The 22,554-nt window shown below is 53.2% G+C and overlaps 1 long non-coding RNA gene across 1 annotated transcript; it reads right to left on the minus strand.

Moving 5' to 3' along the window:
• Positions 1 to 5,852: 5,852 nt before the first annotated feature.
• LOC122689621 lies at positions 5,853 to 17,934 on the minus strand. Its single transcript, XR_006339862.1, has 3 exons — positions 17,810 to 17,934; positions 6,329 to 6,437; positions 5,853 to 5,958 (listed from the first exon to the last, which is right to left on the minus strand). It is a non-coding gene; the product is annotated as an uncharacterized LOC122689621 (long non-coding RNA).
• Positions 17,935 to 22,554: the final 4,620 nt, after the last annotated feature.

Below are 22,554 nucleotides of genomic sequence, written 5' to 3' on the forward strand. Positions count from 1 at the left end.
GGAGGCGCTATCTCTCCCCCACCTCCAGTCCGGCAATTGGTTTTCTTTTGATTTCATCACTGTTTGGCGTCTGTGGCACCTTGGTGAGGAGCGGTAAAGATCAAGTTTTTGAAGGGAGAGAGAGAGAGACGGATATGGAGAGAGAGAGGGAGCGCGCGCGCGCGCAGGGGCGCTAAGCGCCAGCGCCGCGAACAGGTATCCGCGTTCTCTCAATGGCCGGCGGAAAGGAAACTCAGGAGGAGTTTAGGGATGGCGAGGACGTCCTTGGCGGCCCGGCACCGGGAGGAGCGCCGCAGCCTCGCTCCTCGAATCTGTTCCCCGCGGGATGCGGCGTCTGGGCGTGGCCGCACGGAGACGCCGCTGAGGGGACCCCGGGGCGGCGGCTTGATGAGCCATCCCACGGGGAAGAATTGACCCCCAAGTTGGCGATGCGCTTGGGCACGGCGTGGCTGGACCCGCCGGAGCGCCCCCCGGAGCGGGTGTGCGCGCGCGCGCGGCCTGATCCGGGGAACAGTTGGAGAATCCCGAAAGCGCGAGGAAGGGCGAACGTAGGCGCCCGAGTCTCCGCGGCGGCGGCGGCGGCTGGGCAGAGCGGCTCGGAGACCTCGGAGGGGCCGGAGACACGGACCCTGCGGCCCTCGACTGCCCTGGGCGAGCGAGTCCAGACGCGGAGAAGCCGGCGGCTCCCTCGCTGGGAGAACCGGTTCGTACACAGCGGTCCTTGGGGGCGCCGGACCGACGCAGCCTTCTTGTTCGAGCCGTTCTGTCAGCCTGGTGTCTGAGAGATTTATTGGGGGCGGGGGGAGACATCCATATATTTTTTCTTTTTTTGCTTGTGCCGTGGTTCTCCTGACGAGACCCTACCTCTCTCGGAACGCTATAACGTGCTTTAAAAAGATCCACTTTTCCTCAAGTGCAATCCGAAATGCACTTGGCAATCCCGGCAGCGACACAACCTATGCACTCTGCAAAATGCAAAATCCCGTCCGCAAATAAAGTGACTCTCCTGCCCCCTCCCCGCTTTTATTTTTGCTTTCTGTCATCTCTCCTCGTGGCCCCTTCCACCTGCCCTTCCCCTCCGCCAGGGAGTTGGGACGAGGGGTAACGGGGGGGTGGAAGGCGGGGTGGAGGAGTGTTACAGGGTTTTGGAGGAGTTCGTTTTGCAATTTTTCTGGAGTCAATTCCTCATCCTGCGAAGCGCCGGTGAGCCAGAACCCAGGATCCGGGGCGCCCTGGGCTTCCAGCGTCTCCTTCCGTGGGAAAGAAAGTGAAGCCCCAGGGCCAAGGTCGGGTTCACACGGGGAGCACCTAGATCTGGGGGGTGGGACGCCAGGAAGGAGGGGAAGAGGGGCACGGGATGCAGACACAGCAGAGCTTCCTTCTTTCCTTCCTCCCGTCCTTCCGCGTTCCTGCCTCCCCGCCGCCCTCCCTCGCCCCCTCCGTCTCTCCCCCGGGTTTCCGTCCGGTCCTCTGCGCCCTCCGTCCACACTGCAGGATCGCTGAGCCCGGCGCTCGTGAGCGCGGCCCCGGGTCGGCTCGGCCCCGCGTGCGGCGGACGGAGCTGGGGAGGGGGGTGGGGAGGACTTGGGGGGAGTCGGGGCGGGAGCGGGGGCCCGTGGCCTGCTCCCCCGCGGACTTCAAAAGCGAAAAGGCAAAGAGGCGCTCGCAGCTTGACAAACAGGGCTTTGTCACCGCCGCTGCTCTCATCAAAGCGGAGGCGCGCGCCTATCACACAGAAGTACAAATAGCCCGTCATGTATTAAACATGCAGCCGCCTTGCGGGTCTGCGCTGGGTTGGGGGAGACGCCGAGGGCCGCGGCCAGAGCTGGAGGGGGCGCGCGGGGTGGGGGTGCGGGGCGGCCCCAGCAGCTCCCAGTCCTGGCCTCGGGCGCGCCGCGCGCCCCGAGTCTGCCCCCGCGGTCACCGGGTCCACTGCGCGCGTCTTCCAGGTCTACGCAGTCAGGGGGCCCGGCCCGCCCCCCAGGGAACGCGGTGTTTGCAAGAAACAGTGGACTGACAGGAGCGGAAGGGGATGAAAGCGGACGGGGCCCTAAGCTTGAGCCACTTTCTGGAGTCCTCGGAGGGACGGTAGCTCTTCCAGGCCTCAGGTGAGGAGGCCGGATCCCCAGGGACTGCCGGCCTGCAGCCTGCGCCCCCTCCTCCCTGACCCTCCCGGCCAGCCCGGGGACCCAGCCTCCCCTGGGGGCACGTGGTACCTGGGTCTTACAGGGCCTGAGTTTCAACTGCAGGGAACAGGGGGTGAGAAGTTCCAGGCCCCCAAGCCGGCCGCCCCCCATCCCTGGGACCTTGAACCCCACCCTAAAGGGAACACGCTGGGAGTTAGGGTCAGGCAGCTCCCAGGGGTGTCCTCCAGCTGGGCATCCAAAAACCTCAAGCCCAAGAGAGAATGAAAGTCACCCCCTTCCCAATTTTGATTCCCATATTTGATTCCCAGTAGACACTTGGTTCCTAAATAATAACCCATCCTGGGAGGAAGGAAGCCGTCCAACCAGCTTCTTCCGTCACTCCCGAGGCCGTGCCTATGATAAGATTTTCACAAAATCAGTTTCTCCTGATGAGCAAACCCTCTCTGCTCTCACTTTTCCGGAGTGAGGAGCCAGATGTCCCCTGAACCCCTCCCCGTCTGTCCCTAGCCAGGGGCACGCACGCGCGCGCACACACACACACACACACACACACACACACACACACGTGTGCACACACACACACACACACGCACACACACAGCTCCCTAACCTTTGTCACCTTTCAACCAGAGGCGGCCAAACCCACCCTCAGAGTTATTTTTCATATTTCAGCCTGGGCAAGGACTTTTTCGAACACATATTTCTGCTAATTCAAGTCGGTGCCCAAGGCCGCAGGGTGGGTATGGTTTATGAAATGTTACATTTACATTTCCGCCGGGGCAAGGTTCGGGGGGGGGGGCGGTTTGCCGGGAGCTCAGACCCTCCCGGGCATAAGGGGCTCTTGTTTCCAGGTTCTGCAGACTCTCCACCAACCCCCGCACCTTCCCCCAGAGAAGAAGGGGCCCAAAAAGAGAGACCTTTTTAAAAATATCAGCTACTCTTGGGAAGTTGGGGATGCTTTTATGTGTCCAGTGCATTCTGCCAGCTCTGAAAGAGGCTTCAGAAAAGTTTGTGGATAGAAACGAAAGCATAGCTGCTTTCTTAAAAAAAAAAAAAATGAAAAAGATGCCCTGGGCTGGGCTGGGCTGGGCTGGGCTGGGCTGGGCTGGGCTGGGCCGGGGAGCGAGAGACCAGGGATCTAGTTTCTGGGAGAAGACGGAAGTTCCAACGTGGATTTCACCAGAAGCTGGGAACACACCCCGGGGCTCTCCGGGGTTGTGGATCCGAGGCCGGCTGCTCAGAAACCCCCCCGGCGAACACGATGTGCTAATATGGGTCCCGGGGTCCGACCCCTGCCCTCGGTCCACCTGGGAAGAGGCGCAGACACAGATGCAATCGAACGAAGTAATAATTGCAGGGATGCCTTCTGCTGCGGCGGAGGGCAGGGTCTCTGACTGAAGGCAGGAGGACCGGGGGTCTTTCTGCAGCTTGGAGACGTCCCCAGGCCTGTGTTGGTCTAGGCGTGCCCACAGACCCAGGCCCCTGCTTGGTAGGCTGGGGGAGGTGAACATCCCGTGAACAGTTCACAGCCAGCCTGCCAGGGGGTCCCCCCCACTGTTGGCAGGAGCTAGCCGGGAGGCCCTGGCTGGGAGGGAGCCTCCTCGCCCCCAACCTGCACCGTTACACATGGGCCCTGTCCTTTCAGATCAGATTTCCTGAATTCCTGAGGACCACCCCCCCAACGCAGGCCGAGGCCACACCGGCGTGGTGCAGAGCTAGAACGCTGTACCCCGTCACGCACCCCGAGTTACCTCAGTCAGCCAGCCCACCCAGGCTTCCTCTCCGAACCCAGGCTGAGCTAGAGAGCTCAGACACCCTGGTCCCCAGGGGCAGAAACTGCTAGATTCAGCCTCCTGTGTGCGTCCTGGACCCTTGGAGCAGGGCAGGCAAGGTGCGGGCGGGGCGGGGGGGACGGGAAGGGGGGGCTGGGGAGCACCACTCTCCGTGCTCCCGTCACCCACAGAAAAGAAATGACTTCTCAGTGGCGCTTCCCTACATTCCTTTGAACTTCCACATGATCATCCAGGCTCCTGCACCCAGCCCCGAGCCCCTACATTCCCCTAGGATATCTGGGGAAAGAGTCCGTGGACACGGCTGACCACCCCCCCAACACCCCTACAACCACTGTGGACCCGGGGACAGACTGCGGACTGCGGGAGCTGGACCCTGACCACGTTCGATCTTGGGGAATAATCTGACTTTCCCCGATGTGAATTAGGTAGATCTTAATGAACTACAGCTGCCCGTTTCCCTGTATTTGGGAGGCCAGTGGGGCGGGGGAAGGTGATGAATATTCAGACGTTTCATATTTGGTTTATCTGAGGCTTCCAGGGCAGGGCTCCGAGTATTCACGTTCAGCCCAGGGACACGAAGCTCCTGTGACCCCAACCGATTGACTTGAAATGAAATTTCTGTGGTGAGCTTCTCAAGAGCGGAGTAGAAGAGGCCGCCATCTGGTGGGGGGGCGGGGGGCCTCCACGCCCCCGGAAGGGTCGGTGGGAGTCACCCACTCACTTCCATCTCCCCAAAGCCCAGCAACTTTCAGACCCACCGGCCACCCCCAGGGTCATCTTTGCTGCCCACGGAAACAGGAATTTTCAAGGAATGCCCCTTCCGTGGCCCACTTTCTCAGCCCCTAATTCAAAAGACAATTTCTATCAAAGTGGAGGTGTTGATGGTTTTCACCCAAGAGTGAGGGTTTTTTTTTTTTTCTTTTTTCCTTTTTTTAACAACAACCGACCCCTCCCCACACATTAACTATTTATAAGTATCGATCAGAGAGGCTTGATTTTACAGAGGTCTTCACACTTTTCTTAGCTGGATCTCCCTCCTCCCCCCACCTCTTTCAAATTTAGAAACCTGCTTTTGTATTCTCCAGTAGGCTGTTTATTGATTGACGCAAACATCCGTGTTGCAAACCGGAGGCTAATAGATTTTCATTACAACGGGGCTCTGTTAATCCAGCTCGTGAATGGATAAGATTGATCCTGTCGACAAATTCGACATCTATAATATTAATAAAGGCCAAGAGGGAGCAGGGTGGGTTTCCGGCTCCCATTTGGAGTGTGGGCTGCCTCTGAGCTGCCAAAGACACACACCCCAAAATGTATATATATGCATATATATTTTTTCCATCTCACGTTTGCTATAAATCCCACCTTGGGGCCAGGACGTGTTTTAAAATAACCCTCTATGCAAAAAAAAAAAAAAAAAAGGCAATTTTAACAACATATTTTGTAGGAGGAAATGCTGTTTGCTTTTCAGTGGAATTCTCTCTTTTCCTCGCCATGTACTTTGCAAACATATGGTGGACATTAAAACTCTTTCCTTTCAGATTTAATCACAGGCCCGGTCCTCTACGTTTTATTGAAGAAAAACATTATTTTTTCGGGGAGCAAAGCAGTGTACTGGGGAGGGCGTCTAAAGAGGGCCTTTTTTTTTTTTTCCCCTTCCAGGAGACCACCGCTACACAAACAATGAGCGCCTCTCCATCGCGATGAATACATTACGCGATCCCAGGCAGGCGTTTCTGCGGTAATTAATGTTGCAAGAAGCCACCTCCGGGCGGGGTGGTGGAGTTCGGTTTTCGCTCCGTTGTGGCCCAGGGCCTCGGCGCGGGCCACGCAAGCCCTACCTCTTTCCTGCCGCCGCGCCCTCACCCGGGCTGGCTTCTCCGGCGTTACGCACGGGTCGCCGAGGGCTTTGCAAACATCTCTCTCCAAACACCGGCTCAGAAAAGTCCGGCCTTTTCTCTCCATCCTCAAAATGCAGAAGGACCCCCGTCCCAGAGAACTCGGCTTTGGCCGGAAGGCTGGAAGGAGAAAAAAAAAAAGTCTCGCAACCTCCGGGCGAGGAGGGGACGGCCGGTCCGGCCCTTCCCGGGGCGCAGGCGGAGCGCGCCGCGGGCGATGTCCCAGCGGGCCCTGCCTGTCCGGAGCCCGGCTCTGCGGCCGGCGGCGTCCCCCAAGGTGCCCGCGAACGTGAGGCACCCATCGGCCCCGCCAGTGCCGGCAGGAGGAGCCTTGGAGGGCTCCCCGGACGCCCACAAAGTTTGCAAAGGGGATTAGCAAAGTGCGAGTCACACCCGCCCGGGAGGAAAGCTCAGAGTGGCCCTGCTGAGGCCCAAACCCCGGGGGTCCATGCCCTCCCAGCGGACTTCTTCCCGGCGGCCATCGACTCACAGATGATCCTGCGTGAAAAATGATCCAGGTCGCCCTGGTGGCTCAGACGCTGGAGAATCCGCCTGCAGTGCTGGAGACCTGGGTTCAATCCCTGGGTGGGGAAGGTCCCCTGGAGGAGGGCATGGCAACTCACTCCAGTGTTCTTGCCTGGAGATTCCCACGGACAGAGGAGCCTGGCGGCCTAGAGTCCGTGGGGTCGCAGAGAGTCAGCAGAGGGCTGGGCATCGGCCAAGCACCCTCTAGGAGACAGGAACTAATTAAGTGGCCAATTTGTGCAGAAGAAACGACCCACCTGTCCTCTGCCTCCCGAGCCCACGTTGGAACTAGACATCCTGCCTCCATACCCTGGGAACCAGGCCACCGCTCCCTGCCCACTGCCCACTCCCTAGAGACAGCTCCTCTGGCCAGACGGCCAGGGCGCTGGGGTCTCTCCCCCCAAGACGGTGTGGGCCCCAGTGGCGCGCTCATCATAGGAGCCCCCCCCCCCCCCCGCCCCCGCCCCAGTGTATCCACAAGGCCACCTACCAGCATCCCTCAGAGTGCAGTGTTAGAACCAGTGATGCTTACACAGTGCATCCCCCTCATCCCCAGGGGCTCCTCCGTCCTCCCTACACTCAAGTACTAGAACCTATGGTGTCACCTAGCTTGCCCCCCCAACACACACACCTGTGCGTCCCCAGTGGTCTGACTGCTGGATCCGCTCTCCCATCTTTGGTCACCCCAGCCCCGGGGTTTCCCTGGCGGCTCAGTTGGTAAAGAATCCCGCCTGCAAAGCAGGAGACCCCGCCTGGATTCCTGGGTGGGCAAGGTTCCCCTGGAGAAGGGACAGGCTGCCCACTCCAGTACTGTTCGGCTTCCCTGCGGGCTCAGTCAGTAAAGAATCTGCCCGCAGTGTGGGAGACCTGGGTTCCATCCCTGGGTCGGGAAGATCCCCCGGAGGAGAGAGAGGCTACCCACTGCAGCATTCTGGCCTGGAGAAGCCCATGGACAGAGGAGCCTGGCGGGCTCCAGTCCGTGTGGTTGCAGAGTCGGACCGACTGACTTTGGACAGAACTTGCACCAGCTTCTCCCAGCCCCAGGTTTCCCTCCCTGGAGGAGTGCGGCCCGTGCATGCGCCCCCCACACCCCACTAATGAGAAGCCTGTGCTGAGCGCCCAGGGTTTCCTGTGGAGGGTCCCGGGCGGGCCTCTCCCGGCCAGGCCCCTGCACTCCCGGCGGGACTGGGGAACCTGCCGGCCATCGCGGGGGTGGGTGGAGCGGGTTGGAGGCCAGCGGGGAAGGGACGAGCCTCGAGCAGCAGGGTCGGAGATTTGGGGGGGCCCTGCTAATTGCGGAGCAGAGGCACAGGCCGGGTCAGAGGGCGGAGGGGAGGGTGGCGGCCCCCCGACGGGAGGGGAGAGAGACTGCCCGTGGGCCGCGCGCCTCTCCAGCGCAGCTCAGCCTCCTGGCCTGCGGCGAAGCCCCGGGCTAGAGGCCTGAGCGCCCGCTGGACGCCAGCCAGGAGCCCACCTGGGCGGGGGGACCCCTCCCCTCCGGCGCTGGCCGCGCGGGAGGGGCGCAGAGGCGGGGGAGGGCCGGGCCGTGGGCGGGGCTGGTGGGAGGGGGGGGAGGGAGGGGCCCCGGGGGCGGAGGAGGGAAGGGACGGAGGGTGGCCCTTCTGTCCGGGATCAGGGCACCCGCAGGCTGGCCCACTGGGCCGAAAACGCCGCCTTGCAGGCCTGGGCCCCAGCCGCACCCGGGTCCCTAACCGCCCCCGCCCCCAACACGGGGCTCTTGCAGGCCAGGAGGGTGTGTGCCGAGCTGGGCTTTCCCCCTGTTGCAAGCAAACGCCTGCCCTGGGCTGCCTCGTTTATCACTCGTTCGTTTATTCATTCATTCATTCACTGATTCATTCATTCACTCATTTATTCCTGCACTTATTTATTCATCTGTTCACTCATTCATTTATTCTCATTCATTTATTCCTGCACTTATTTATTCATCTGTTCACTCATTCATTTATTCTCATTCATTCATTCCTGCACTTATTCATCCATTCACTCATTCATTTCTTCACTCATTTATTCCTGCACTTACTTATTTGTTCATCTGCTCACTCATCTATTTATTCATTCACTCATTCATTTCTTCACTCATTCATTCATTTATTCACTCAGGAATTTATTCACTCATTCATTCATTCACTCATTCCTGCATTTATTTATTCATCTGTTCACTTATTCATTTATTCATTCACTCATTCATTTATTCACTCACTCAGGAATTTATTCGCACTCATGCATTTATTCAGTCATTCATTCATTCACTCATTCATTCATTCACTCAGGAATTCATTCATTCCTACACTTATTCATCTATTCACTCACTCATTTATGCACTCATTTATTCACTCACTCATTTATGCACTCATTCATTAATTCACTCATTCATTTTATTCATTCACTCAATCATTCATTCCTACACTTATTCATCTGTTCACTCATCTATTTATTCACTCATTCATTCATGCACTCATTCATTTTATTCATTCACTCAATCATTCATTCATTCCTACACTTATTTATTCATCTGTTCACTCATCTATTTATTCACTCATTCATTCATGCACTCATTCATTTATTCATTCTTGGAAATGGCAACACGCTCCAGTATTTTTGCGGGGAGAATCCCGTGGACAGAGGAACCTGCTGGGCTACAGTCCAAGGGGTTGCAGAGCGTCGGGCACGACTGAGCGGCACTCACTCACTCACTCCCTCCGTCTGTGCCAGGCCCCCGGCTCGAAAGGCTCAGCACTGCAGCACTGATGTGGCCCTGGAGCTGGCTCGTGGCCCCTCAGTCTGTTCCTCCTCCTCTCCGCTGTCGCTGTGATGGTGTGAGGGAAGGAGATCGGGGGAGTGGCTAGAGGAATGTGGACAGGGGAAAGCCATCCCCACCCTGCCATCACCACCGCCTCCAATTCTAAATTGCCCTGCACTTCCCAGGACTCCTGGGGCTTGTGCGAGGATCAGAAAGGCAGGCTTTGGGGCGTGCAGGTGAAGATGGATGCCCTAGGGCAGAGCAGAAGGGGATAGTTTGGGTCCCTGTGGCTTCAGGGCACCTTGCTGGATAGGACCGTCCCAGGTTCCCCCTCTTGGCACCAACACCTGGATTCTGTCTTCCTGATGCCGGGGTTTGTTCTGTCTGCTTGCAGGTCAGAGGAGGGGAGCCCCCTCCAAGAGCACCCCAAGGCGCGCAGTTGGTAAAGAATCCACCTGCAGTGTGCGATCCCTAGTTTCCATCCCTGGGTTGGGAAGATCTCCTGGAGAAGGGAAAGGCTGCCCACTCCAGTATTCTGGCCTGGAGAATCCCAGGGACTATGAAGAGTCAGATATGACTGAGCGACTTTCACTTTCAAGGCTTCAAGCACAACTGGCAAAAGACAGGACGGGGCTCAGAGGCCAGGGCTGTCTCCTCCCTCTGGAGAGATTACAGGGCTGCACATTTGACCAAGCCTTTTATGAGAAGATGCTTTGTGTGTGTGTGTGTGTGTGTGTGTGTGTGTGTGTGTGTATTCTTTGAGTTCTATAAATAAGATGTAGTACATGTATACAGTGGAGTACTACGCATCCAGGAAAAAGAATGAAATGTTACATGGATGGACCTAGACTTTGCCCTGCAAAGTAAAGTAAGTCAGACAGAGAAAGACAAATGTCATGTGATGTCAGTTTTATGTGGACGCTAAAAAGCACTACAAATGAACTTCGTTGCACAACAGAAGTAGAGTCACAGGTATAGGAAACAAACTTACGGTCAGCAGAGATTAAGAGATGGTGGTATATTTTTTAGATTGGGATTGACATATGCACCGTAGTACGTACAGAATAGATGCCTAGTAAGGACTGCGTGATGACAGTGAAAGAGGAGAGTGAAAAGGCGGGCTTAAAACTCAACATTCAAAAACCTAAGATCATGATATCTGGTCCCATCACTTCATGGCAAAAAGACAGGGAAACAATGGAAATGGTGACAGACTCTATTTTCTTGGGCTCCAAAATCACTGCAGATGGTGACTGCGGCCATGAAACTAAGACGCTCGCTCCTTGGGAGAAAAGCTATGAGCAACCGAGACAGCATATTAAGAAGCAGAGGCATTCCCTGGCAAAGGTCTGTCTGGTCAAAGCTGTGGTGTTTCCAGTAGTCAGGTATGGATGGGAGAGTTGGACTATAAAGAAAGCTGAGCGCCCAAGATTTGATGCTTTTGAGCTGTGGTGTTGGAGAAGACTCGAGAGGTCCTTGGACTGCAAGGAGATCCAATCAGTCCATCCTAAAGGAAATCAGTCCTGAGTGTTCATTGGAAGGACTGATGCTGAAGCTGAAACTCCAATACTTTGACCACCCAATGCGAAGAGCCGACTCATTGGAAAAGACCCTGATGCTGGGAAAGATTGAAGGCAGGAGGAGAAGGGGAAGACAGAGGATGAGATGGTTGGATGGCATCACCGACTCGATGGACATGAGTTTGACCAAGCTCTGGGAGTTGGTGATGGACAGGGAGGCCTGGCGTGCTGCAGTCCACGGGGTCACAGAGGGTGGGACACGACTGAGCGACTGAACTGAATTGAATAAGGACCTACTGTATAGCACGGGGAACTCTAGTCAATACTCTGTAATGATCTACCTGGAAAAATAACCTTAAATAGAGTTGATATATATATATATATAAAACTGATTCACTTTGCCATATAGCAGAAACCAACACAACATTGTAAATTAACTATAAACCAATAAAAAAAAATTTTTTTAGAAAAAGGAACACAAGGGAACATTATCAGCATTTTTACTAATGAACTCAATCACTAAGGTGAAATACATCCCTTGAAAGATGTAAATAACCAAAGCTAACAGAAGGAAAAGTAGAAAACATGAGTAGTCATATATGAATAGATAGATACCATAAAGACATTGGCATTATAATTAATAGCGTGGCCATAAAGGAATCTCCAGGCCCACACCGCCTTGTGAAGTCTACCACAGGGAAGAAAAATGACCTTCACAGACTCTTTCCATGATAATGCAGACGGGACAATGCCTCACCTGTTCCATGAGGCTTGAATCACTCTGAACACAAATTCAGACAGAGATGTTACGAAAAAACAGAATTACAGACCAATATACAGAATCAGATACAGAAATCCTTAACAAAATACCAGCAAATCGAATTCAAAAGTATATACATTTAAAGGGATGACAGACCATGGCCAAAGTGGTTTATCCCAGAAATGCAAGGTTGGGTTAATATTTGAAAGTTAACCAAGGCACGCCACACATTAATAGGAAAAAAAAAAAGAAGGGAAAAATCTATGAATCTCTAACCAGACGTGGGAAAGATGGATCCAGTCCTTCCTACATGCCCAGACTTGCTTCTGCAGGTTTTAGAGAAGTTCATACAAGAATATGGGAGAGGTGGTTTTAGCCACACATTTTTTCAACTCTTTTCCCCCCTCACATACTCAACACTTTGAAGACCTTTTACTAGGTCAGTTCAGTCGCTCAGTCGTGTCCAACTCTTTGTGACCTCACGGACTGCAGCTCCCCAGGCCTCCCTGTCCATCACCAACTCCCGGAGCTTGCTCAAACTCATGTCCATCGAGTCGGTGATGCCATCCAACCATCCCATCCTCTGTCGTCCCCTTCTCCTCCTGCCCTCAATCTTTCCCAGCATCAGGGTCTTTCCCAATGAGTCAGCTCTTTGCATGAGGTGGCCAAAGGATTGGAGCTTCAGCTTCAGCATCAGTCCTTCCAATGAATATTCAGGACTGATTTCCTTTAGGATGGACTGGTTGGATCTCCTTGCTGTCCAAGGGACTCTCAAGAGTCTTCTCCAACACCACAGTTCAAAAGCATCAGATCTTGGGCACTCAGCTTTCTTTTATAGTCCAACTTTCAGTACCAGTTCTGTATTATCTTTTCATGTGTCCCAAATGCCAGAAGACTATTTTATTTCATCTCACTTTATTTCATTTATTTTTGGCCTTGCAGCCTGCGGGATCTTAGTTCCCTGACCAGGGTTTGAACTTGGGCCCTCAGCAGGGAGACCACTGCGCCCTAACCACTGCACCACCAGGGAATTCCCCAGAAGACTCTTTAGCAAAGAGTCTTTAGGCACCAACTGCAAACTCACCCACCCCAGAGGCAGACAGACACCCCTCATCTCAAAAGCATTCTCTCCTCCTTGCAAAAGAAATACCAAATTCCTGCAAGTGGAAACGTGTGCTAATTGCCTACATTTTAGGCAAGAAAGACAGGAAGGATTTTTCTTTTGTTTTTCTCAACTTGGGGAAGGGGAAGACTGGCCCTCAGGCCAGATGTGACCTTAGCGGGGGCCCTGTCTTGAGGGAAGCTGGCGGTTAGCACGAAGCCCCAAGTGCAGACAGGGGAGATGGGCGTCAGTGTTCCCTCGGGGCAAGCTCGGTGACTCAGCAGAATCTGGGGTTATAGGAAGAGACGCAGATGAATGCAGGGCGTAGGGCAGGGGTAACCAAGGCGACAGGCGAGAAACAGGAATCGTTGCCTCCCCGGGACACTTTAAAGCGATTCTCAGAAATACACTTTGAGAATCACAGCTCTTTATTCACGAAAGGATCCTTCCCGTTGTTTTGCTCTATTCCGTCTGCTCAGCCATTCTGCGATTTGCCCCCTGACCGATGATATCATCAAGTCAAAAGCAGCTCGCGCTATAAGCAACAGGTGCTTTGCAGGCCGGGGATGGGTTCTGAGCCTCTTCCTATTTTTAAATCCACCAGCAAGTCACCCTGAAGGTCATGCAGTCTGTGCTGAGCAGAGTGGAAGGACCGAGGCTGACGCTGAAGCTCCAATACTCCAGCTGCCTGATGCGAAGAGCTGACCCATTGCAAAAGACCCTGGTGCTGGGAAAGACTGAAGGCGGGAGGAGAAGGGGGTGACAGAGGATGAGATGGTTGGATGGCATCACCGACTCGATGGACATGAGTTTGAATAAAATCCGGGAGTTGGTGATGGACACGGAGGCCTGGCGTGCTGCAGTCCACGGGGTCGCAGAGAGTCGGACACGACTGAGCAACGGCAACAGCAGAGTGGCCGAAGCAGCTGAGGGACTTGAGTGTTTCTGTTCAACTTGTCGCATGTGAGAACTTCTCAGTTTCAATAAACTCTTCAACATGTTGTTTACATAGCCATCTCCCCCTAATCCAGTTTTGCCATGAAGTCAGACAGAGAAGAAATATTGTTATGACATCCCTTACATGGGGAGTCTAAAAAGAAATGATACCAATGAACTTAACGTACAAACCAGAAAGAGACTCACAGACTTAGAGAAGGAACTTATGGTTGCAGAGGTGGAGGATGGATGGGGGAAGGGATAGTCAGGGAGTCTGGGATGGACATGGACACACTGCTGGATTTACCATGGAGAACCAGCAAGGACCTGCTGGACAGCACAGGGAAGTCTGCTCAATACTCTGTAATAACGTTATGGTCACCAGGGGGAAGGATGGGGGAAGGGATAGTCAGGGAGTCTGGGATGGACATGGACACACTGCTGGATTTAACATGGAGAACCAGCAAGGACCTGCTGGACAGCCCAGGGAACTCTGCTCAATACTCTGTAATAACCTTATGGTCACCAGGGGGAAGGATGGGGGAAGGGATAGTCAGGGAGTCTGGGATGGACATGGACACACTGCTGGATTTAACGTGGAGAACCAGCAAGGACCTGCTGGACAGCACAGGGAACTCTGCTCAATACTCTGTAATAACTGATGGTCACCAGGGGGAAGGATGGGGGAAGGGATAGTCAGGGAGTCTGGGATGGACATGGACACACTGCTGGATTTAACATGGAGAACCAGCAAGGACCTGCTGTCCAGCCCAGGGAACTCTGCTCGATGTCATGTAGCAGCCGGGATGGGAGGGGAGTTTGGGGGAGAAGGGATACACGTTTATGGATGACTGAGTCCCTTTGCTGTCCATCTGTAACCATGGCACGGTTGTTAATTGCCTAGAGCCCAATACGAAATAAAAAGTTTTAACAACAACAACAAAAATCCCACCATCTCCTAAGTCACGGCTGACAATCTCAGAGCTTGATGAAATGACAGGGGCGGTGACAGCCATCCCCGCTGACCCACTGGCGGCTGGACAAAGAGACAGCTGAGGCAGAGTCAGGCGGAAGCAGTGTGCTGACCCCCGCGTGGCCGAGAACACACGTGGCGGGCCCCGGCTGGCCCCCTGCGAGACGCAGAGACTGTCCGCAGACAAAAACTGCTTCTGCCGGTGCTTGGAAATGGCACGGGGGGAGCTCAGAGTCGTGGAAACCATGCCCACCCTCCCCGTCTCTCTCCACGCTGTTTGAAAACCTCCTCTGCCCTGCCTCCCACATCCGAAAGCTTCCCCCAAACAATCCTTTTCGTTGGGATCTATTTTTATTTGCCTGTGAAATCCTGTTTAAGAAAACGCCACAGGCAGAAAATCCGGGCTGCATATTTTGTACCTCATGAATGACAACACAAGAGATGCGGGGCTCGTTAGGACGGATAATTGCTCTAATTTCTCCCTCTTCATTTCGGGGCCCTGTGGCAGGCGTGCTTCCGACCGACCTGATTCCCAGGCGCCTTGGCAGCGCCCGAAGTGACAGTTCTGGGTGGAGGAACCCTCTGCGCCTTCGCGGGGCATCAGTGTTCCCCGCCCCATGCCACCCCGCTCTCTGACCACGAGGGACTCCTGACCCCTCCGGCCTGCGGACTGCTACCCTTGGATGTCAGTCAGTCACCGAGATCATCAGCATCATCTTGGCCCTTCTGACGCCTGACAAGTGGGGGCGATCGCTGGGAAAAGAATCCCCCGAAAGAAACTCAAGTCAGTCGCTCAGTCGTGTCCGACCCTCTGCGACCCCGTGGACTGTAGCCCGCCAGGCTTCTCTGTCTGTGGGGTTCTCCAGCAAGAATCCTGGAGTGGGTTGCTGTTCCCTTCTCCAGAATCACAAGCGCAGTGCCTAATACATTCCAGCCCAGAGCGGGAAAGCTCTTAGGGCATCCTGAACACAGACGTGTCTCTAAAGATGCTTCACCTGGACATTGCTGGGTCCTGGGCCGCTCTTTGAGGGTTCCAGGAATGGTTCCATGCATGCCACACACTGGAACCTTACACACCTTTCCCTTTAAGAGAAAAATAGCAAAAGTCATAACAAGTGAAGTCATAAAGCATCGTCGTGATGTTGGTACTTCATGCACGTATTTTAAAGTTATTTTCAAAAGGACAGATTCCTGCCTCCCTGGGAGAGTAGGTAGCGGCCCCAGAGTTTACAAACACTGAGGGTTTTACACTTCATTCATGCAGACCAACAGCAGTTGTGTGTCTCCCGGAAAAACCGACGATACAGCCAGAAAATGAACATTGGACCGATCCTGAGGGTTGTCCACAGCCGATGCAGTCTCAAAGTAGAGAGATTTTCATGCGAGTGAGGTGAGTGACCGTGGACTATCTATTGAGGTGCGTGAGCATGGAATATCTATACCCACATGCCCATTTTTTTTTAACTTTTTATTTTGTATTGGGGTATAGCTGATTATCTATACTGTGATGGTTTCAGCTGGACAGCAAAGGGCCTCAGCCACACATGTACACGCATCCACTTTCCCCCAGACTCCCCTCCCATCCCGGCTGCCACGTGACATTGAGCAGAGTTCCCTGGGCTGGACAGCAGGTCCTTGCTGGTTCTCCATGTTAAATCCAGCAGTGTGTCCATGTCTATCCCAGACTCCCTGACTATCCCTTCCCCCATCCTTCCCCCTGGTGACCATCAGGTTATTACAGAGTAATGAGCAGAGTTCTCTGTGCTGTCCAGCAGGTCCTTGCTGGTTCTCCGTGTTAAACACAGCAGTGTGTCCATGTCCATCCCAGACTCCCTGACTATCCCTTCCCCCATCCTTCCCCCTGGTGACCATCAGGTTATCACAGAGCATTTAGCAGAGTTCCCTGTGCTGTCCAGCGGGTCCTTGCTGGTTCTCCATGGTAAATACAGCAGTGTGTCCATGTCCATCCCAGACTCCCTGACTGTCCCTTCCCCCATCCTTCCCCCTGGTGACCATCAGGTTATCACAGAGTATTGAGCACAGTTCCCTGTGCTGTCCAGCAGGTCCTTGCTGGTTCTCCATGGTAAATCCAGCAGGGTGTCCACGTCCATCCCAGACTCCCTGACTATCCCTTCCCCCATCCTTCCCCCTGGTGACCATAAGGTTATTACAGAGTATTGAGCAGAGTTCCCTGAGCTGGAGAGCAGGTTCTCTTTAGATATCTATTTTATACATAGTATCAATAATGTATATGGATCAACTACAGCCTTTAAAAGAAACAACTTTGTTATCTATTAGACTATGGCTGATGAAGGATGTTGTGATTGTTTCAGGTGGAAGGTGAAGGGACTCAGCCATCCATATACATGTATCCATTCTCCCCCAAACTCCCCTCCCATCCAGGCTGCCAGTCTGCCCAATGTGACCTGCATGTTTTTAAAACACGCTTGCCCGCCTGACTTTTAAACATGGGTGGACTAAACTGTGTCTGACTATTTCACAAACTCTTAATGGAGTTCAGTATCTGCCCGCAGATAAGCACCCCAACCAATGTCTGTGAGATGCATGGTTTCCTGTGAAAGTGCTTTTGGGTCCTGGGTATGGGGGTGGGGGGAGTGTCTAGGAACAGGCTGTTTGATGCATTAAGAAGGTTCCACGCCATGGCCAACCTAACCTGGCCACAGCCGCCCCTGCAGGTGGGTGCATGTGGTCAGCTGTTTGCCGAGAACTCCCCACCACTGAGGGGAAGGTGAATGAAAGTGTTGGCCGCTCATCCGTGTCTGACTCTCTGTGACCCCATGGACTGCAGCCCGCCAGGCTCCTCCTCTGTCCCTGGGATTCTCCAGGCAAGAACCCTGGAGTGGGTTGGCATGCCCTCCTCCAGGGGATCTTCCCCACCCGGGGATGGAACCCAGGTCTCCTGCATTCCAGACCGATTGTTTACCCCAAAGTCCTCCTCCCCAAACCTGCAAACATCCGGCCTCAAGGTCCGACAGAAGCCATCTAGAGGACTTTTCTGGCAAAGCCTCTAGACACAGCTTCCTTAAAAAAAAAAAAGCCTGGAGTTCAGCCTACAATTTTTGGGGGGAAAGTACTCTAAAGGAGACAAAAATAGAACAGATTGTTAATTTGTCATTTTTTTTTCCCCTGGGCTCCACGCCCCGGCTCCTTCCTGGGCTGGAAACACCTGAAACATTTAAAAATCCATTTGTGTGAAGCTGACCTCACAGGCTACCCCACGCGACACCCCCAAACATTTCAGGGGTGACGGGCAGGGGAAGGAAAGAGACAGTATCGGGTAGGGTCTCGATTCCACCTGGTTAGCGAGAAAAGCATGGGGCGCTTCCCGTCGGAACAAATAAGTCATCTCTCTTTTATTTATTTATTTTTTTACCTTATGTTTGGCTGTGCTGGGTCTTCCTGGGTGCATGTGGGCTTCCCCTCTTGTGACCAGCGGGCTTCTCAGTGCAGCGGCTTCTGTTTGGGACACGGGCTGTAGGTGCCCCGGCTTCAGTGGGCGTATCTCTCGGGCTCCATATGGCCCACGCGCTTAGTTGCCCGGTGGCGTGTGGAATCTCCCCTGGACCAGGGATCGAACCCGTGTCCCCTGCACTTGCAGGCCGATTCCTCACCCCTGGACCACCGGACAAACTCAGTAACCCAGCTTCTGACGAGCTTCTCTGTTGCCTGGTTGTTGGCAAGACGGTGCCGCCAGGCTGACAATTCTGAGAGAGCTTTGAAGGACTCTGGCGGTCAAGGGCTTCCTGCCACCTGGACAGATGGAACACTGGGGTCCAGAGGACAAGTTCTGGGCAAACGCCCAGATAGGAGATTTCAGAAAGACAGTGTCTCTCTTCTGAAGGAGGCTGTGTCTTTACATCAATGGCTTGATAAAGCTTGTTGTTCAATAGCTCAGTCATGTCCGACTCCTTGCAGCCCCATGGACCGCAGCACGCCAGGCCTCCCTGTCCATCACCATCTCCCACAGTTCACTCAAACTCATGTCCATTGAGTCGGTGATGTCATCCAACCATCTCATCCTCTGTCGTCCCCTTCTCCTCCCGCCTTCAATCTTTCCCAGCATCGGGGTCTTTTCTAGTGGGTCAGTTCTTCGCAGCAGGTGGCCAAAGCATTGGAGTTTCAGCTTCAACATCAGTCCTTCCAATGAATATTCAAGATTGATTTCCTTTAGGATGGACAGGTTGGATCCCCTTCCATCCAAGGGACTCTCAAGAGTCTTGACACTCAAAACCACATTTTTTAGAAAGCCCAGATAGTACAGAACACGTTGGTGACATCTGTACACAGCATCTGACAACTTCTCACATGGATTGTGTGTGCCCAGTTTTGCTCATAAGCCACAAAATCATTACAAAGATTAAAGGGAGGACTTCCCTCGTGGTCCAGTGGTTAGGACTCTGTGCGTCCCTGGCCACGGGACATGAGTTCGATCCCTGGTCAGGGAACTAGGATCCCGCAGCCAGTACCGCTCGACCAAAATAATAAGTAAATCAAAATTAATTCACACATGCCAAAGGGCACTCATGTCCGGAAAAGCTCCTCTTTTCTTAGACTCCATGGATTTCCCCACTCAATCAAAATGTTTCCTTTCTTCATTTTATCTGAAAACACCAACAGTTAAAAAACAACAGTCGTGTCCAACTCTCTGCAACCCCATGGACTATAGCTCTCGAGGCTCCTCGGTCCATGGAATTCTCCAGGCAAGAACACTGGCGTAGGTTGTCATTTCCTCCTCCAGGGGATCTTCCCGACCCAGGGATTGAACCCAGGTCTCCTGTATTGCAGGCAGATTCTTTATTGTTTGAGCCACCAGCTGCTTTTTTGGAAAACAGGAGAGGGAAACGGTGCATATATAATTTAGATCTTTCAGATTCTGGATACATTTGCTGAGAGTGTGCCTTTCAGCGGCTGAGGGAGGTTTATTAAATGGTTCCACACACCTGAAACATTCTGGACTTTTTGTGTGACTTTTCCCAGTAATAGCAACACATTTTCAGTAGAATGGCTTTATCTGTACTCCTTCCTGTTTTCCTGTTTCACCAACAGGGGAAAAAAAAAAAAGTAACAATGTCTCCTTAACACCTGGCTTTGAGTCCATCAGGGTTGCAGACAGCCTGTGGGTAAACAGTTATAATTAGGTATTTTTTAAAAAAAGAGAGAGAAACAGCAGTAACAACAAAATCTGGATATAATGTCCACCCTTGAGTCATTTTGACAGCAGTTAAAATTTTAGGCTGGGTGAATAAGAAAATGCGCCTGGACGTGGTGTGGGGATGAGAGAAGCCCGTTTGGAGGAAGTTAATCCTCAGAGACATCCCGTCTCAGCCACACGCACCCAGGAAAATAACCCAAGAGCTCTGCAAGCCACTGGGGACCCCCACACGCTTGCCGTAGAGACCGCCGTGTACAGCTCATCGAACAGGGCGTCTGCAAGGAACGGTAGTGGGTCCGTGTCTCCTGATCTTTCACACATTTGTCCTCAACCTCTGAACCTCATCTGTTAAAAGCTTTTGCAAATGGCTTCCATCGATGGTTTGCATTTCATGGAGTCTCTCTCTTTGCAAAATACCTTGATTGGGGTGTCATTCATGGAGCATGCCGTTCACCCATTTGAAAGGAACAACGCTGTGGCTTTCAGGACAACCGTCGTCGCGGTCGATTTGAGAACATTCTCGTCACCCCCAAAAGGGAACCCCGTGCCTTCAGCAGTCAGCTCTGACCCCCCGTTTCGGCCCGCCCCCTGCGGTCCTAATCAGGCACGAAGCCACGCGTGTCTCGGCAGGTTTGGCCCGTCACGGACTCTGCGTGCGACTGGCCCAGTGTGCTACGCAGTCTCATTTCTGCCCCGTCTTCATTTAGGAGAAGACAGAGAAATCCCAGGAGTTACGACAAGCGCCGGAGCGAGTCAGATGTGGCCTTATTCTATCATCTCCTGCAAAGTTATACCTATCAATTAAAAAGGGGAGAATTGCAGAAATCTGCCTTACCCTCTGCCCTGGAGGTGATTGAAGCGGCTGTCAGGCCCGGGGAACGTACTCGGAGTCCAGGAAGGGACGCCCACTGCCTCCAGCGCTCTGGGTTTTTAATGGCCCTCGCCTCTTTATTTCATCATTTAACTCTTTCTGAATCGTTTCTACAGCGCAGTTTGAAGGGCCACACGCCCTGTGCCCTGCGCCCTGCACCAGCTTCTTGGAGGTCCTGGGCTCCTTGCAAACCCGCCCCTCTGTGCAGGGAAGTGCCAACACACTTTTTCTGTCCTGAGTGTATTTTTCCTGACCTGTGGTCTCCGGGGAGTCTCTTGACCAGATGGGTTCACACTTGTGATGAAATCCCCAATGAGCCATCATCCCCCAGGAATCTCTTATCCTCCGGGGGCCGATTAACTAGCCCTCTCTCCGGCTTGTAGGTCACTGGAGAAACTTAAAATGGACTTCCAGGGTCGGGGTGGTGAGGGACAGACACGCCATCTGTGGGGACCGGTGTGCCCCCACCAAAGCCCCTGAGTTTTAGCTTCAAGAGCACAAGGGTCATTTTCTCAGAAGGAGAACGAGGCCCCTTAATGTTTGCCTCCCGGGACCAGGATTCTGATAGGAGGCAAAAAGCGATGTTGTCGTTTAGAAAAGTGATGATCAGTCTGTCCAGAGCTAATACAATCTTCCGGCGCTGCTGGAAATACGGCCACAGTTTCTCTGCCTTTAGAATGCAATCGTGAGTCCGCTTTGCCGGGTGAGAGAAAAAAACAGATTCTGTTTTGCAGTTTATCAGCCCTGAAGAGGGAGCGAAACCAGGTAGGCCCGGAATAGAAACAGAACTTCAAAGGACAGAGGGATTCATTCGGGATCGTATAAAGACACTCAGAATCTTTGTGCTAAAGCGTGTCACAGGGAAGGGGGAAAAGAAATGGGCAGTTTTAAAATCTACTCCCCTAAATTGGTTTGCATTGGCACTCGCCTGGCGTTCCAGCTGTTAGGATGCCAGGCTTCCACTGCAGGGGGCAAGGTTTCCACCCCCGGTCAGGGAACTGTGATCCCGCATGGCCGAAAAGAAGTCTTTATCTTTCTGTATAGTCCCAGCATCTTTTCAAATTTATTATTATGTATCAGTTTATATCATATAATAAAATATAATAGCATAACATATCCTAACAATTTATATATCTATATGAAAGTGAAGAGGGAAAGTGTTAGTCGTTCAGTCGTCTCTGACTTTCTGCGACCCCGTGGACTGTAACCCCTCAGGCTTCTCTGTCCACGGGATTCTGCAGGCAAGAATACTGGAGTGGGCTGCCATTTCCTTCTCCAGGGGATCTTCCCGACCCAGGGATCCAAGCTGCGTCTCCTGTATTGCAGGCAGATTCTTTACCATCTGAGCCTCCATGGATGCCTGCTTGTATGTATCTGTTTGTGTGTGTGTGTGTGTGTTTAATTTTCTTAGTTGGGAAACAAAGTGTCTTCCTATATAGTTTTAGCCCTAATGGTCATCTCCACATATGACTGCTATGGGAACTGGAAAATAGTTGGACACAACTGAAGCAACTTTGCACGCACGTAATGTTGCAGCGACCCCATGGTACGCACTTAGAGCAATGACCCAAACCACGGTTCCGGGGTGCCGGATGGACAGACGGCATCGCACATGTGGACACGTGACCCAGGACTGATTTTTCTCTACCAGGAAGTATTTGCAGAATGTCCTCCATTAAGAAAACAAAACTTGCACCCAGGGCATTTTACCTTCAGAGCTAAGACTACAGTCAGTTCAGTCCAGTTACTCAATTGTGCAAAGTTACTCTTTGCAACCCCATCCCATGGACTGCTGGACGCCAGGCTTTCCTGCCCATCATCAACTCCCGGAGCTTGCTCAAACTCATGTCCATCGAGTCGGTGATGGCATCCAACCATCTCATCCTCTGTCGTCCCCTTCTCCTCCTGCCCTCAATCTTCCCCAGCATCAGGGTCTTTTCCAATGACTATAGTACATACCTCTGAAAACACAAATATTATGGCAACCATGTGAGTTTTTGCTGATGAACAGATGTAAAAAAGAAGAAAAAAATGGTGAGTTTTCCTGGCACAGGATAAACCACGTGCCAGGGAGAAAACAAACCAGGCAGTGTCT

Source organism: Cervus elaphus, chromosome X, assembly GCF_910594005.1.
Source record: "Cervus elaphus chromosome X, mCerEla1.1, whole genome shotgun sequence".
NCBI classification, from domain to species: Eukaryota; Metazoa; Chordata; class Mammalia; order Artiodactyla; family Cervidae; genus Cervus; species Cervus elaphus.